This window comes from Rousettus aegyptiacus, unplaced genomic scaffold, assembly GCF_014176215.1.
Source record: "Rousettus aegyptiacus isolate mRouAeg1 unplaced genomic scaffold, mRouAeg1.p scaffold_m13_p_1, whole genome shotgun sequence".
Lineage (NCBI taxonomy): Eukaryota > Metazoa > Chordata > Mammalia > Chiroptera > Pteropodidae > Rousettus > Rousettus aegyptiacus.
Genome location: NW_023416284.1, coordinates 163,108,669 through 163,126,645, shown reverse-complemented (window position 1 = coordinate 163,126,645; position 17,977 = coordinate 163,108,669).

The window sequence follows — 17,977 nt, the reverse complement described above, 5'->3', positions numbered from 1 at the left end:
GTCTAGAAGGCAATTGGCCCAAATTAGAACAGAAAAGACAAGAGGTGGTGATTAAAGAACGTTGATTTTTAAAAATATGTGTAATAATCTGAAAAATCTTATACGTAAAAAGAAATGTGTATGTTTCCTCTATCTATTAGAATAAAGGAAGGAAAAAAACTATTCAGAAGTCATGGCAAAATGAAGCAAACTGAAATGTGACATGACTTGGCAAAATAGAAAGTTCGTAAGTAAAGATAGTCCATTTTCCCCTCATTTCTTGGATGGATATTTTTGGTAACATAAAATCACACTTGTGTGATTTTATTGGTATTAGTAAATTAGTATGTGTATCATCTTAATATTTTGAATGTGTCTTACTGGTTTTCAATTTTTAAAGTAAAGCTATAGACAAAGTACAGGAAACTAACTTAAAGTTATAGAACAGAGTGCAAAGGTTACAAGCCTGAATAATGATATTAATCAGTTGACAATTTGTGGAGGAAAGGCTGGGGCCCAAAGCTATAGGCTGTGAACTACTTTCCTCATCTTACAGAATAGGGAGCAGGTCTATAATGTCAGAAGCTGATGAATCAAGAAATAGGAATTTGTGCATGTTATTTAAAGTTATGCATGTAACCATTAGACATCTTAAAATTAGAGGTTTCAAAATGTCAATGTAACTCATAAGAATTGGAAGGTGAAATGCAGATGGGCTGCGAGGTAGGGAAGCATGCTAAGTTCACATGCCTTCGTGGTAGAAACTGACAAACAATATCAGAAGTTGATAAGGCTGGGAACAGGCACACACATAGAGGTTAGTTCTGTGGTACAGAAGAACTAACACCATAACTATTTAAAAACAGTTACTTCTGGGAAGTAGCACCGAGGATGAGGGAAGGGTGTTTAGCATAACACAGAGACTTTTATTTGAATCATTCCATGTGTTTTAAGTTTATTCTGTTAACATGCTATGAACAGCATTTTATAAATAATAATATCTGTATTTAAAAACCCTCCTAGTGATGTTTTCCAACATGTCGGGATGGAGAAGGATGTGCTCCATGTTATCTGAGGGTATTCTAGTGCTCTGGCCCCTGATTGCCTTGAGAGATCTGCGATCACCTGATGTCTTAGGAGACCCAGCCTGCCTGATGAGAGAGAATCTGGGAAACCTGCCGCAGGTCGGGTCATCGGAAGAGGATGCCCTCCAGTGCCCTGAGAGCTGCTGGTCTGCTTAGCAAGAGGTCTTAGAGAGGCTGATCCCAAAAGAATCCTCCTCCCACTGTGCCTATTCTTCCCTTCCTGCCTGCACAGGGAGTGTGAGAGGCCGGTAGGTCCAGGATAATTTCATCTATATTGAATATTCCTCTACAGCTGAGACCTCACTTTTAAAAGAAAACTCCAAAGATGTGGTCCTTCTTAGCTTTCAATTTGCTTATCTCCTGGGAATTTCTGGTGTCCTTTTCTTGGAAGTGCCTGCAGCTACCCGTGACCCCATTAATGGTGGGTGAATCCACCCTCAGGATACCCTGGGGGCAAGCCCCTCACTTCAGACTTTGCAAGTGAAGGCTTCAGGGTATAGTTTTAGGGAGACACTTGGTTCATGGGTGTCTATAGCAAGCCTTCTGGAATGTGTTCCAGTGTTCATCAGCCTAATAGTCCTGAGCATTTACATTGTCACTCACTGAGGCCACATCTGTCAGCACCCCAGTCAATGCTGACTCACCCAGGGCCTGTGCAAACTATTGGCATCACTATCCTGAGACTTCTGCCAAACATATGATAGGCAGCTCTTCTGGGAAGAGTCGTATTTCTGAAGGCAGCTGGCCATTCAGCAAGCTTCGGGAATTTGCCTAATCTTGTCTGTTGGCTGAAAATATGCCATCTCTGGGCTCTGATTATGCTTTCCCATCGGACACTGCAATGCATTCCTCATCCACATTCCTCAGTGCAATCTTATTTCAGGAGATATCATTATACTCCAACCTCATCTTAAAATTACCATTCCAGTGTGGCTCAACAATTTCCAGCAAAGCACTGAAACCTGTCCCTGGATTATTAAGGGGTTGGTAGAGTCATTGACTCATAACAAGACAGAGATGCCACAGGTCTTGAGAGCACCCTGTGTAGATCTCTTCCCTGCTCCCAAATGGACAACTGAGGCACAAAGAGGTCAACTGGCTTGTCATAGATCTTACAGCAAATAATGTCTCTAAGTGGGACTGGAGGTCCAGAAATATACAAGCATCACAGAGGGAGAGGTATTCTAAGGACAATGAACAATAATTGCAAATTCTGGAGTTTCCTCCCACAGGGAGTTAGCAGCTGGCCTCTGTCTCCACTGAGGACAAAATACGGGGGGAAACAGATTCTTAATTACAGTTCGAGTTTAGATGAAAAATTAGAAGTACTTCACTTATTTATCAGTATCAGTGTTCTTTGTACGTCACTCTCTTTCCAGAAACCTCTCTTCTGTATATAGAATACCCTCATAGAAGTGTTCTATTTTAATATTTTAAACTCAGAAATAGTGACAGGTGGGAGAGGGTGGAAGCCCCTTTTTTGGAGGATTCTAAGCATGGTGATGCTCCTGCTGGGGCGGTTGGGCTGCCGGGGGTGGTGTAAGCAAAGCAGTCTCTGATTCCCTGTCGTTTCTGTGGCAGCACGAGCCGTGGGGCCTCGACAGCACCAGCTGCCGACTGCCTGTGTGGGAGCAGACTCCTGCGCCCCCATAAAATGCTGTCGCAGCAACATCTCATCATGGTGTCCACATATCAGATCTCAAGCTCTGCCGCTGGGAGATAAGCAGCGAGAGCGCCCAAATGTCTTAGTACGAGAAATCTGTTTTTCGTGCAACAGCCTCAAGAAATCATAGCCTGTGAGAATCATCGAGATAAGTTAAAACTTGAGTATCAGCATATTTATCTCTCCTGAGCTATTTAAACTATTTCTTTAATGTTCCAGAGAGCAAAATACATGCTTCTGGAGTGCTTTTTGCATTCATTTTAGGTTATCATCAGGGAAATTCACTCCCCCACTTCATAGTAACGTCACCAGAAAGCAGTTCTGAGTGGTTATTTATAACTCTATATGGGATCCCACCGCCTCTGCCCTGGATCTAGGTTGAGTTGGTGGTCTGTGATCAGACTGAATTCCATCATCAGGACGGCTATTGCCCTGTTCCAGGTAGATGCCGTATAAAGTGCTTACTGAAGCATTTACTCTGAGCTGAGATGACTAAACTTTTTTTCCGCTCCTTCCTCCGATATCCTAAATAAAGGGAGAGAGTTCACATCTCCTGGACGGTATTTACAGATAATGTACTGCGCCCTTTCCTCAGGATGTATTTAGTGCATCCTAATCTTGAGATTAACTCCGTGAACTTTAAGGTTAGAAATAATTAGACAAGAAAATTCCTTCTCTTGATTTCTCGTAACTGTCAAAAATGATAAGTAGTGGAAAACTTGCTTCAGGTCAGACTCCTCACTCTCCCTGAACCTCTGCACCGTATTGTTTATAGAAAGAATATAACATCCTGTGGCATGATGAGGTGAGCGTTGCTGTTTCTGCCTTGTGATATTGTAAGCAGAGGGCCAGATAGCTGCAGAAAGTGAAATAAATGCAACGATTACCTGGCACCGTTCAACACACTCTTGCTCCCATTCACCTCCCGTTGGCTGCAGAGAGCACCTCCTTCTGTCTTGGCTAACCCATTTCGGAAAAATGATTTAAATCTTGGCAGAAATAGTTTTTCATGTCCTATTTTCATTGTCTTAGAGGTCAACTATACAGAATGCAACATTTAATTTTCAAGCTCCGAAGGACCTTAAGGTGGCCCAGACCTGTTTTTCCTTTTCTAATGATTTATATATTTTGAAACATATATGAGTTATCTCTCTGCTTCCCATGCAGTGCTATGAAAATGAGCCCCAACACTCTCCCATTTTCCATAGAGTACAGTCTCCTTAAAGTCAGGGAATGTTTTGCGTATTAGATGTGTGTCGGCATTTCTTTTATCTCTACGGATTCTAGATCAGAGTCTTTGATGGGCTGAATAAAAGTTTGCTGTACTGAGTTTACTAAAAATAAAAATCACTATATGACTAAATGAACTGTCTTGTGTCCTGAAGCAATAACACACTTCCTTACAATGAGGCTGCAACCAAATTGTAATAATTATGCTAGTCTTTACTGATTTTTGAGTAGGCCCATTCATCCCAGAAACAAGAATACAGGAGCCAGGAGTCCTGAATCATTAGACAATGCTAGACCTGATGCCAGGTACTTGTTTCTCTGTTAAGAGTTGTGGGCCAGGTGGTGGGGAATGAAGCTAGAGCCTCAGACCTCTGCTCAAGCAGGTGTGGCCCTCTTTAACCTATTGTTCCAGTACATAGTATTCAGAGTTCATTAAATGTGACCTCTTGAGCACCACTCCCCAGAAGCCTATGCTTCATGGTGTGACTGAAAGGCAATGGTTGTGTCACGCCCCCACTGCATTATGACTTCTAAAATAAATAGCAGAATTTTTGTAATTCTTTCCTAAGTATGTACCTGGGTTCTGAAGCAGAAAAACACACACACACGCGCGTGCGCGCGCACACACACACACACACAACAAAACAAAACAAAACAAAACAAAACAAAACAAAACAAAACAAAACAAAACAAAACAAAAAACACTTCGTAGTAGAAAACCATTTAACGAAGAGGTGACGTTATGGGCCAGAAAAGTCCCTGGGGCCAGAACATAGGCGTGTCATCTACAACTTCTACTTTTAGCTCCTAAAAATCCTGAAATCATTGTTTCCTTTTCTTTCTTTTTTTTAAGTTTATTCCACATTGGTTCTGTTACCATGGCAAATGTAAGGTTTTGACTTTAATCCATACCCAAGAAACAAAAGTGAGATGGACATGCTCTTCATCTAATTTCTATAGGGGAGGAAAAGCTTTTCTTCTAACTCCAATACATTCTGGGCCCGAGGCATGGAAATTAAACTGAAAACAAAATGAAACAAAACAGATTAACAAGAAAAAAGGCACGAAAATTTTATTTTAAATTTTACCTGCACAAGGCTCCACAGAAAAAAGTTAAACTTAGTTAGTTAGTCTTGGGAACTTTATATACCATTTTAACAAAGGATAATAAACTGTGGAGAAGTTATTAGACAAAGGAAAGGGGATTTGGGTTTCTAGGAATGGTAAATTGTGTTACGGTCAATATATGAAAAAAAATTATAGATAAGGGTTATTTAGTAAGGTTTGTTTATGCAGACTTATTTGGAGGTTGCCTCCGTCTCTGGTGGTCTGGGTTGTTTTCCTCTTCCTGGTCTGGGAGAAGGCTGGGGACACCTTCACAAAGAGAATTTATGTCCTACTTTTATATGAATAGGAGGAAAGCAGAGACCCCTTTATGTGTCTACTTTTTCTCAATCACTTTCAGCTCAAAATAATCATGCCTAGTGGTGTATCTTGGAGTGGCACATCCCGATCTCCTTCATTTCATATATTTCCCACCTCTTAAAAAAATCCACCGTGGTCTAAGTGAAAGAATATTTGGATGTTGTGCTTGGGTGAGTATATTCTGGGAGAAAAACATGTTCAGTTGGAGGGCAAGTAAGGCGGATGATTTGTGTAATAGGGGTTTACGAACCATGGGAGAGGACTCAAGAACCATGTGTTCAGAAAGCAGTGAATGAACGAGAGAGTAAAGAGGGTAAAGTTCCAGTGCGCAGTCTATGGAAAAGTTGTTGAAAAAGGACTCAACCAAGTCGAACTTTTATTACAGGACTGTGAGAAAGTGGACAGGAAGTTCAGGACAGGAGTGCAGGATAGAAGTAGATATTTTTTTCCCCCAAGGTATATGTATCTGAAAGAAATCTTTAGAGTAATAACTCAGAAATTTCATCAAGGATCTAATTTTTATGTGTTCTACTTTCAATATTCATTGAGAAGACGCATTTTTAGATGACCATCGTATTTATAGGATCGTATAATGAAGCACAAAAGATAAAACAGATTCTGAGTGCATCGATTCATAGAGTTTTAAGTGAAGGAGAATAACGTTAAAAAAAAAGGATGGCTAAAAAATAGAAGCAAAATTAAATAATGTCGAGTCCTATAAATAAATAAATAAATAAAATGTAAAGCAAGGAGGGTAAATTGTCATAAAGTGTTATTTCCCTCATGGGAAAACATCAGGAAGTTCCAAAAAAGCACAGGGTTTAGTTGGCTGGTGAGAAAGAGGCAGGCTGGAATTCTGAAAAAGGAAATGTATTTACAAGCATAGAGACAGTTTTCATAAAACGTTTTTGTGATTTTGTGATTCTTGTCTGGAGGATAACTCTGTGAGTTGCTTCTACACAGACTTTTTTTTTTTTTTTTTTATCTCTTTACCTAACCAGAGGTGTTTGATTTGGGGACACTCCCTGTCTTCCGTGGAGCTCTTAGGTTCACAATGAATTTCACAGCCTCCTTTCTTTTCTTTTCCTCCAGCAATTTCTACTCTACTCTTAACCTTTCTCAGCCTATTAAGTACTTATTTTATAGTGTGAGGTTTTCTCATTTGGGTATTTATTCTGATTTTTAAACTGAATATAGCTTTCCTGGATTAAATAATCACATTCCTGAACGCATATGTTTTGTAAGAAAAATTTCCTTAAAAAAAAAAAAACTTTGCAAGTCCTTTATAGCCTAAGTGCAAAACTGTTACATTTCTCTAGCAGGATTTACTTTCAAAACGTCGAGGCAGGCTTTTAAAATGCAAGTATTTCGATAGCCGCCACCCATTATTTGAGCCGTGAAATGATGTGCGCGTCTGAAGCGGCCAGATGTATGGGCACACGATGCCTGCTAAATCCCACTCGGTCTTCCTCCGTCGTTGCAGACCCGCTTGGCTCTCAGTGCTCTCTCTGCCTTCTGGTGGATGGAGAGCATCAACACTGACAGGCCGCCTGGGAGGGTCCTTGGTCCACTCCGTGACGTTAAGTTACCAGGGTGTAGACACTGCTGAAGCAGCTGGAAAGCAGCTTTAAGGTAATGAGAAAACAGAATCCTGGGTTGGACTACTTATTCCCAGCCCCAAACCCTCCTCACGGGGAATGACATCCATGAACTGCCTCCGGCAACTGCACGGGCGCTGGGCCCACAGCCTGCACCGTTTGCATCCACAGCTTCATTGTTTGCTGCACTCTTGGTGACCTCTACTACCGAAGTTGAGGCGGCGAGGGTGATCGTTTAAAACAAACAATGTTAAACTGTTCTGTAGAACCAGAAAGAGGGCCTGCGGCAAAAGCCGAGGCGGCGTGCGGGATGCGGTGCGGGATGCGGTGCGGGATGCCATGCGGGATGCCTGTGTGGACGCCTCAGCCACGCGTGGGGCTCGGGGAGGCCTCCTGCTTTCTCCCGTTTCCCATTCCCTTCCCTCTTCCTCGTCCTCCCTTTCCTTCTCCCTTTTTTTCATTTTTGTTATGTTTTACATAGTAATTTGATTAGTGTGCTGTTCCCCAGATTTTTAGTTTTTTTTATATCTATCGGTCTCATCAACATTCTCCACCCGTGCAGCTCCCTCACCCTCAGGTGTTTCTCAGATACTGTCAGAACAGCCTGTCCTCAGAGCTCTTGTGAGGGTTCCCTGGCAGCCTGTTCACGCATTGCTGTCACCCGAGGACCACCAGGGAGTGTTAAGGTTGTGGGGCTTTGTGTCAGGTTACAGATTCTGAGACACAATGCGAGGTGGCGTGACAGCTTGTGTTCCCTGGTGCATCTTCCGAGCTTGGCCTTTTTTGCAACCTGTGCGGTTTTCAAGGAAATGGCTGAGTGATTTCGTTCTGGTCAGATGGCAGGGAATGAGGACGTTCGGGGAGACACTCATCTCATCTTATCGTCTCTTCAAATTGTGTCAAGGAGCGGGAACACAGAAAAAGAAAAGTCCAGCCTGGCTAGTCATCGTTAGCACTGACCTGGCACATGAGCTTAACGCTCACTGAGATGTCTCCACAATGCTTGTAAGATGGCTGGGAAATATGGGCTGCGTTTGAGCTGGGTGTTTCCCCTTCACGGGGCTGCTCCGTACTGGGAAAAATGGATGCTTTTCACTTTCCTACTGCTTTGAGCACCCTGGGGTGGGAGAGCCCTATAGTGGGAGCACCCTGGGGTGGGAAAGCAGGGCTTGAATGGTGAACAGAGAAACTGCAGCCATCTGTAGCCTTTCCCCACAGGACCTGGCTGACCTCAGTGAAGGGAAGTGGGTGAGATCCAGTCAGATCTATTTGTATACCCTGATCTAAAGGATCCTGGATACTTGGCCTATGGCTCATGGTCTTTGTCAATCTGTAGCCAGCCTAAGTTTCACTGGGCTGAAAATGGCTTCATTACAAACGTTTACTGATCAGCTGGAGAAATACACATGGAGGATGACCATGCTCCTCGAGTAATGAGAATAAAATCCCTCTCTAATCACAAACTATTTTTCACATCTGAATCAGAGTACGTGGTCCCAGTTAACGTAGCTGGTTTTATTTGCTACTTATAGGACTTGGGTGGAGTGTGAAGAGACCTGGGTCAGAAAGTGAGGAGAGCTGGCTCTGCTCTGGTTCAGCCCAGGGTCTGGTCCGACTGGGGTGTGGCCTGGTTAAATGTAGAAGACTAGTGAGGGCCAGGGCCCTGTGCTGGATGTCCCCAAAGGGGCGGGGTAGGCACTTTAGGTGCAGAGCTGAGCTAGGAAGTGAGGACAGAGCCGCAGCAAGGACTGTCAAGTGGCAGTCACTGCAAACAGCTGGAAGCGGAAGGGCACCTGTCCTACGCGTCAGGCATTATAATGGGAAATATAGAGCACGAAAGGTTCCCAAACTTTGGCGAGCAGGGCACGGCCTCAGGAAATGTGGTTGTAGACATAAAGGCTTTGCCGGAATTCAGGGGTGGGGCTCTGATTTCCAGCAGGGAGATAGGAAAAAGCAAGGCAGAGCCCCTTATACTCAACAGAGGTGTGGGCACCAGGAAGATTACCCAGAGAGGGAGCAGTCACCAGGTCTGCGACATGCTAATGAGAACTGAGGCACAAGGTCAGGGTTAAACTAGCCACCACACTGACTTGAGCCCAGAACTCCATTACTCCCTTCTTCCTCAGCCCACAGGATGCTCAGCCCAGCTAGGCTGAACCTGCTTATGAAGTTCAAGAGATTGGTGTTCACGGAAGAAGGGAAGGAGGAGAAATGGGTTGCAGAAGTCGGTATGTAGCCTGAACCTGATGAGTCTTAGTCTAACAGGGCTGTAGTGAGTTCAATGTTAGATATTGTGTTTTCATTCTATGTTGCTTAGGTTTCAAATTTAAGCATTTTCCAAAAGGAAGTCTATGAAAAACTATTAGATTAGGCAAAATAAAATGAAATTCTGAACTTTCATAAGTCAGAGCTGCCAGGCCATCTTCAAACATAGAACTTTTGTCTGTGCTATCTGTCCTTCTACCAAAACTCTTCCTCCCTCAGACCCTACTAATCCCCTTAGGTAACTCCTACTTATTCTACTTATTTAAAACTCATTTTAATCACCTTTTCTAGGGGAAGACTTTTCTGCATCCCTGACCAGGTGACATCCTTCTTCAAAGTTGCCCCGAGCACTTAGCTGAGTTAGAATTTTACATAGTTTTGCCTGGTTATTTAATTACCTCTGGTCCCTCTCATTAGAAGGTAAGCTTCAGAAGAGCTGAGGGCATTCTGTTCTATTTGCTGCTGGGTCCCTAGAACCTAGGTCCCAGTGCCTGATATATTTCAGGCGTTCAACAATTATTTGAATGAGTGAATATGTTGAGAGAAATGGGACTTTTTTTTTTTTTTTTGTATGTGAAAACAAAACATGATCGTTGGGATGTGGTATTGTAAGAACACAGGCCATCCTGTAAACACATTTCAAAGACCCCCCCCCCCCCAAGGAATTTGGCAAGACCAGATTGGAGGAAGTTATAAGGCCTCTTAATACTGAGAAGTCCTTATACATTAGACCCAGACATGACATAAAATAAGCAAAAGTAAAGATTAATAGGCAACAAGCTTCTATTTTTCCTTCTCCCTACCCCCTATACTCTGTATCCTGTCATCAAAAATATGTATAGGTAAATAATGTAAAAATAAAGATTAAATACATTTAAGGGCAAAATAAGTCATGCCCACAGCTAGGATGGAGGTTGTGGAAATGGGGTATCCCTCATTTGGTTTTAATGAGTGTTAGAGTTCTTTGGTTTTCAGCAGCAGAATCAAACATTTGCTGTGGAGTAAGTCACATAATCAAAGGGTAGGCTTAGGGATTAATAGGAACTGAAACATCTCTATGTCACCAAAACTCCTACTCAGCCTTGCCTGGGTATAGCTGTGTTTTTCTAAAAGCCTATTCCATTTTTATTCTGTGGCTTCGGCTTCAAATTCTAAGAGAGAACAGTTGTTTGGATCGTCCCCAACCTAGAACATATTAATATTTCTTCCAGGCAGGAAGAGGTAATTTCTTAAAGGAAAATTGATATGCTATTTCCCAAAGGAGGTAAGAGTTCAGGATGTCATTGACAGGTGAATGAATAAACAAAATATAGCATGTACATTCAGCGTAGTATTATTCAGCCTTAAAAATGATTGGAATTCTGATACATGTTACAATATGGATGACCCTTGAAAACATTATGCTAAGTGAAATAAGCCAGACACAAAAGGGCAAATAGCGTACGATTCCCTAGAGGAGTCAAATTCATAGAGACAGAAAGTAGAGTAGTGGTCACCAGGGTCTTGGGGGATGGGAGTGGGTTTGTTTAATGGGTACAGAGTTTTGATTTGGGATAAAGAAAAGTTTCTGGTCATGGTGGTTGTACAACAATGTAAATGTACTCAGTGCCACTGAACTATACACTTAAAAATGTTTAAAATGGTCAATTTTATGTTTTGTATATTCTGCTATAGTTTTTGTTTGTTTGTTTGTTTTAACTGTGCAGGACAGGGAGAATCAGCATCAATCAGTGTCAAAACAGGGAGAATCGAAGGTCATGTCATTGGGAGGAGAGGCCACCTGGTCACTTGGTGTGGTGGACTTGAAACCTGGATTCAAGGTCCAGCTCCTCTGTGTAACTTTGAACAAGTCATCAAACCTCCCTGAACCTCTTTTCCACGTTTGTGGATGATAATCTTGGCCTCTTTACCTAGCTCATAGGAACCGAGTTATCCTATGAAAGTATTTTGTAAACTTATAAAATTCTACACAGATGAAGGCATTACTATCTGAGGAGAAGCCCATCGTAAATTCATATTTCAGTGACCTGGATGGCAAGTAGAGGCCATGCATGCCTTAGGTTAGTGTTATGGAGGTGACTCTTCTAAGCAGACAGAAAGAGTTAGAAGAAAATTAAGAGACAGGTATTCACGTACATGCTACAAAATTTATATGGGGCTGAATTGCCCTACTGTGCTGCTATTGCATTAAGATTTTATGACCCTCAGCGGAAGGCTCAGAAATATCCATAACTTTAGCGAAGCAGCTGGTATTTCTAGTTGATTGTCTTTAAATGGCCTGTCAACAATGGAGCAGTTAATTAACATCCATAAAAATCAATATGTGGGTGCCCGTTGGATGTATATGACCTATGTCTGGTACAGGGTTTTGGCAAATAAAAGAATGATTGATTCCAGGCAAAATTCCAAAGATTTTGAAACCTATGCTCTATTTTAACTGCTTATTTTCTACCATAAGCTGTAAAATACAACATTAAAGCAGGTTTCATAGCAAGATTCCTCTGATTCTGTCATCTGCCTGGATGAAACCCCCCAAAGAGGACTCATTATTAGAGTTATGGCTTGATCAGTCTCAAAGGTTATTGGCAGAAATGCTAGTAGCTTTACATTTTAGGGTAGAATTCTCTGGTCACACTCAGGGATGGCACTTGGCTTTTCCATTCCTGGCTGTATGCTGGAGGTCCAGTTCTAACCACCTACTGAGTAAGGGCTTGGGGCATCAGCTTCACAGCTTTAATCGTGAGGTATGTACTTCCTCCCAGCACACCTGAGAACTATCTGGCTTCAAAACCTTTTCATAACTATGCTATTAAAGGTAGCATTCTCAAGATGTTCTTTCTTTTGAATTCGACTCCATTATACAGCATACATACATTATATATTCCAGTATTTATATTCCAGTATTTATACCCATTCTACATGTTGGAGGTACAGAGGTATTTCCTATACATGTTCTATTACCATCTCGATGGAAAATGGAGATAAAACTCAGTATTATTCAATTCTGATTACTTTGTTGCTTAGACATCAGGGAACCAGGGAGCCAAGATGGTGCTCCCTTTATGGAGCTTGGTGTGTCCTTCTTGGGCCGGTAATTTCCTGGTGGCCGGCCTGTGACCACTGCAGCCTTTGTGGACCCCACTCATTAGTAGCCTTTTTAAGACACTGAAAGTGACATGCTTTCCATGTATCCAGTAACAGACGAGGGTTGGGGCTGAGGGGGAAAAGGCATGGTAGAGGGGAATATATGAAAGAGTTAGAAAGAGAAGCAGAGAAGAAAGAATAAGAAAGAAGATGAAGAAAAGGGAAAGGAGAGAATAGTCTGAGAGAGAAAAGAATGAGAGAGAAAAGAATAAGAGAGAGAAAGAGGTGAGGGCAGGGATAAGAGAACTCTGCCTTCCTCTCCCCTGCTCTCGCCGGAAGGAGTCAGCTTCTTGCACTACGGCTGGCAGCTGCCAGTAGCCGCTCAGCCTTGGTTTGTCGTCACCTCTGGAGGTGGCAGCTGGCAGGTGGCCGAGCCTTCAGGCATGTCCAATCTAGTCCCTTTGAGTGTCAAACACACTCGAAGGCCAGCTCAGCCCCTGGAGCCTACTTTCGCTTGGCCTGAGAGAAGCTCATTTTCAGTGAGGACATCACCTGGGAAAGTGACCAGTTGCTCTTTTCCACAACTTCACGACATCGACTTTAGGGCACGGCTGCTGTCACCACACATGCGGGGTGGGGCCATGTTGGGGGAAAATTTCAGCCAGCCCAGTGGCTGTGTAGCAGAGAGCATCATCCAACGTGCAAACGTTTGTAACAAAAGGATTTTGACAGTGTTCTTGAATGTTTCTGAAGATCTGAAGATACGGTCTCTCTGACTGACCCTCTGCACTCAAATGATCTGCTCCAATACACGAAATTAATGTGGGACCTCTGAATTGTGAGATTGATGAATTCCAATTGGTTTTCTCTTTAAATAGCAATGTTCGGTGTGTGATGCTATTTAGAAACTTCTGGCACCATTCTATTTATAAATTGCTTTTATAAGCGTAGGATTTAAAGGCTGAAAGAGGCTTTAGAAATGCTGTAATAAAAAGAACGCTTTCCAGTTCCAGCTCTTAAAACCAATTGTCTATGACCTAGAATAAACCACTTAACTTATGTCTGATTTTCCTCTGTTGTAAGATAAAATGCTTGAAGGAACTGTGAGGTTATTTCAGTTCTCACATTCTGTTATGTGTCATCCCATTGTTGTTTCACGGTGAGAAACAGAAGCTCTAGGTGTCCGGCCTAGTTAGGCACCCGTAACTGGCCCGGTCCCCACCTGCTTCTCTGCCTGCAGTATGGTCCACACTCTCTGGGGGTCACGCTGTCTGGCTCACGCGGAGGCCCAAAGAGCCAGAGCAGAGCTACATCAGCTCAGAGAGTCAGCTCAAGATCGGGTGGGAAACAGACCGAGGACTCAGAACTCACTATGTTGGTTCTGGGCGCATTTCTGCCGAGAGGCCGATGTCACTGCCACAGAGAAGGATCCCTTTCACCTTCGAGAATGAAGGCTTTCCAGTCCGAATACAGACACTTTTAAAATGAATTTGGCATGTCTCAAGATTCACTCACTTATACCACCAGGCTATTTTTGATCTCCTCAGATTCCCCTTCTAGATGCAGTGTGGACATATCCAAATAGGTGGACCATGGGGTGGTGATTTATGATGCCAGACACTGACCTTGTTACTCATGCCATGCCCCAACCCGGATGTTGCTTCTTGTATGTTTTCTAATCCCATTATCACAGTTCGAGGCTCTAGGGTCTTACTCAGTGGCTCAAGCCAGGCACGTCTAGCTCATCTTTGATTCCTCCCTCTTCTGGACCATCCACACCAACTGGCCTCTGTATTAGCTTCCTACAGTTGCTTTAAAGTACGATGAACTATGTGACCTAAAACAACAGACATTTATTCTTGTACAGATCTGGAGGCTGAATGTCCCACATCAAATGTTGGCAATGGCGCAATCTCTCTGAAGACTCTTGGGGAAATCTCTTCTATGTTTTTTCTTAGTTTCTAATCATCTTGGAATGCATTGGCTTGTAGATGCACCACTCCAATCTCTGTCTCTGTCACCACATGACATTCTCCCCTGTGTATCTGCGTCTCTTCTCTTCTTATAAGGACACAAGTCATATTGGATTTAGGACTCACCCTAATTGAATGGGACTTCATCTGCAAAGACCTTATTTCCAAATATAGTCACATTCATGGGTACTAGCAACTAGAGCTTCAATATCTCTCCTTGAGGGGTAAAACTCAATGCATGACAACCACTAAATTCTGTTAATTATACCTACTAACAGTCTCTCAAGTCCATTTCTTCCTCTTCATCCTCACTACCATTCTTTTAAAAAATTCTTACCTGGATGCATTCAAAGCCTCCCAACAGTTCTGTTCTGGTCTTCCCACAACCTGGGGAGATTATGGGTGTTTTTGTGTATCTGTTCGTTTGCTTTCTTTTGTAAGATAGAGTGCTAGAAGTAGAATTATTGGATATCAAGGCATTTGTTTCTAAAATTTTGATAGATACTGGCAAATTTCCTCTAAAAAAAGACATTCAAAATTATAGCGCTATATGTGATATCTGAGATTTCCCTTTTCTACATAATCTTGCCAACACAAGATTTTATCAGTCTCTGTAATTTCTGTCAATCTGTCACATAACGGTGTTTTAATATTGTCACTTATGTCTTCCGAATCGCCAGCGGCCTAGATCACGCATCAAGGCTGCGCTGCATGGTGGGCGTGTCCCACGGTGCTGCTGCCGCCGCATCTCCTTGCTCTGCAGTCACAGAAGCTCCAGGTGAAAAGCAGTTGCCAGTCTCTACGTGCTCAGACGCTAAGGGAGACACAAGATCCTTTAGAAAGTCCCACAGCGAGAGAGTAAGTATGCAGGTTGATACCTCCTTCTCTGTGACTGATGCTCTCGGAGCCCTCCCTGTATTGGGCTGGGGGGTTGGAGGCGGGCATCCCTGCTCCTGCCGAAGCACCTTTCCTCCAGGCTTGCACCTCACAACCTGATGACTCCTTTCATCCTTCCATGGACCCGCCTTTTGCTGCTGTAGGATAGATGGGGCGGTGGGGTGAGGGTAGGAGGACCAGTTTGCCCAACTCTTCATGAGGCTGAGGGGCGTTGGGGCAGCTCCTGTATTTATAACATGTGGCTGTGTTGAGACTACTGGCCTCGGCTTTGGAGCTTTAGTCAAGATTTCAAGAGAACAGGAGACTCATACAGCATTTCGTTACATAAATGTTACAAATGTATGTTTGTGGGAAAATGTCCGCAAATCACCTTCACGCTCTTTGAGATTTCTGTGTTATTGTGAGTGCGTGGGGACACTTTTACTTTTTGCTTTATACAGTTTTATATTGATTAAATTATTAAAACAGCATTTGCTACTTCAGTATATGTAAAAATTTAAATATTAATAATTCATCTTTGGGAATCTGTTTTTTACTAGTTGTAAAGGGGGAGCTGATACAAAGACTCCCCCTCCCCGTATCATGAGCCTCACCTCTTCTTACCCTATAGCTTGTAATTGCACACGAACTTCATTTCTTTAAAATAGATCTTTCTCTTGATTCAAGTTGGTTTTGCCCAGATAAAGGCTTTAAGATTCATTCACTTTTTGCCCCCATCCTTGTCCTCTGTATGCGGGCTCCTTAAATCATTCGGCTTTAGGGCATGATTAACCGAGCCTCTGGGCTATAATCATGAGGACAAATAAGTTTCAGTTGAACTTTAAGGATAACATCTTGGCCTGAGCTGTGTTTCAACCCCAGCCTCATCGAGGCAGAAGGTCACGGGATCAGACGGGATGGCGCCATGGCCTGGACGCAATGATCAGCTACCTCAACTCCCTTTAGTCATCTAATCAGTAGCACCCATGACCCCAACTCCCTTAGTTTCCACTTCCCTATATAATCTATACTCCCGAGATACTCAGGGAGACAGGCCTTGCAACTCTCTAATAAATGATTTTTATTAGAGAACTTATTTAGCCCAAGTCTTGTGTTGGTCTTTTGGCTAAGCTGCTCAGGCAGCAGGAGTCCCTGACTCATTTTCCCTCTGGGATTTCAGTCAGGGCAGGAAAAAAATTAGAAGTCATCTCCCTCTCACTGCGGTAACAGTTTGTGTGACACCCTTATAAGCAGCCTTCCAAGTTCAGTGTTCCGTCCGGTGACATGAGGCCGTGACTGTGAGGTGGATCATCCAGAGATCTGCAGTCATAGGCAGGCATCGGTCTCCCACAGCTCCCAACTCCCATTCTTCTCCCTCAGGCTAGATCACCAGGGTCGGGCCAGATTGTCTGCTTTGCCAATGTCCTAAAAATGACAGGCCACTCCTAAGCACATGGCTCTAGAAATGCCCCGGAAATCAAAGCATCGAACAGGATGATATCTCTGGTTTGTTGGGTCCATAGAATAAAGCCTGCGATTATATTCAGTTTGTGTCTGTGCGGGACTCAGGTGGGGACACTTTTTATTAGGTACCGGAGTGAGTAAGTTTTGTTCAGCCCTGCCCTTGTGCACGTGACTGTGCTGACCCAGAAATGGTGTATTTTTTTTATGTTACTCTCTATACAATTTTACCTTTTTGATAGCATTTCAGCCCACACCTGCACTGGATGTGATGCCTGCTAAATATATAATAAATAATTAGTGTTTCAGTACAGAAATTTTAAGTTTGGCTACCTTCATATTCCACCAACAGCTAACCCTTTTTAAATTTTTCCTATATCTTCTATGTCTATCACCCCATAAAAACATGCATTTGTTTGGGGCAATGGATGTGTCTCACGCATGCCCATTTTTCCAAAAGCTAGCACAGCGGGCGAGTGGTGTCAGCTAATTTAAAATTCATTTTAAAACATTTAGAATCCAAGTGCCTGCCAGCCTGCAAAACAGACGCCTGGGTTGTGTTTCAGGTCAGAAACCCCGATCACTCTTCACCACTCTTGAGCATCTGACCAGCTCTTGAAGCACAATCAGACTTCTTGGATACAGATAGCCCTTGGACACATAATTTAATTGAAAAACTTCAAAGAGTTCTCTGTTCCATCTCTGAAGAGAAACACAAGCTCAGAGGTCTTGGAGACAGTACTCAGATAAATACCTTCCCATGAGCTCAGTATTAGGCATGCAATAGAATCTTTGCAAGATAAATTTAAATAACAATAAACTCTTTTGTGTAAAGTTAAATAGAATATGACAGCCCAGCTCTCCTCTGTGCAATACTCAAGATTCCATTATCGTTTATCAGTCAATTTTCCCCTTTCCTCCCTTCTTTCCTTCCTTCCCCCCTTCCTTTCTTTCTCCTTCCCTCCCTCCTTCCTTTTTTCCTTTTCCTTCTTTTTCTTCCTTCCTTCCTTCCTTCCTTCCTTCCTTCCTTCCTTCCTTCCTTCCTTCCTTCCTTCCTTCCTTCTCTCTCTCTCTCTCTCTCTCTCTCTCTCTCTCTCTCTCTCTCTCTCTCTCTTTCTTTCTTTCTTTCTTTCTTTCTCTTCTTTTCTGCCTCTAACACTCCCTATTTGGGAATACCTGTGCAAGGTATTATGGGATTTTTAAAAAAGAAAAGAAACAGACTGTTCCAAAGGTATGCATCTGACATGCACTCTGAAAATAATTTTAAAATTAGCCCTTTCCTTTTGGGGGGGAAAAAAAAAAGTCAATGCTTTGATACCTTATACCTTTACTTTCTTT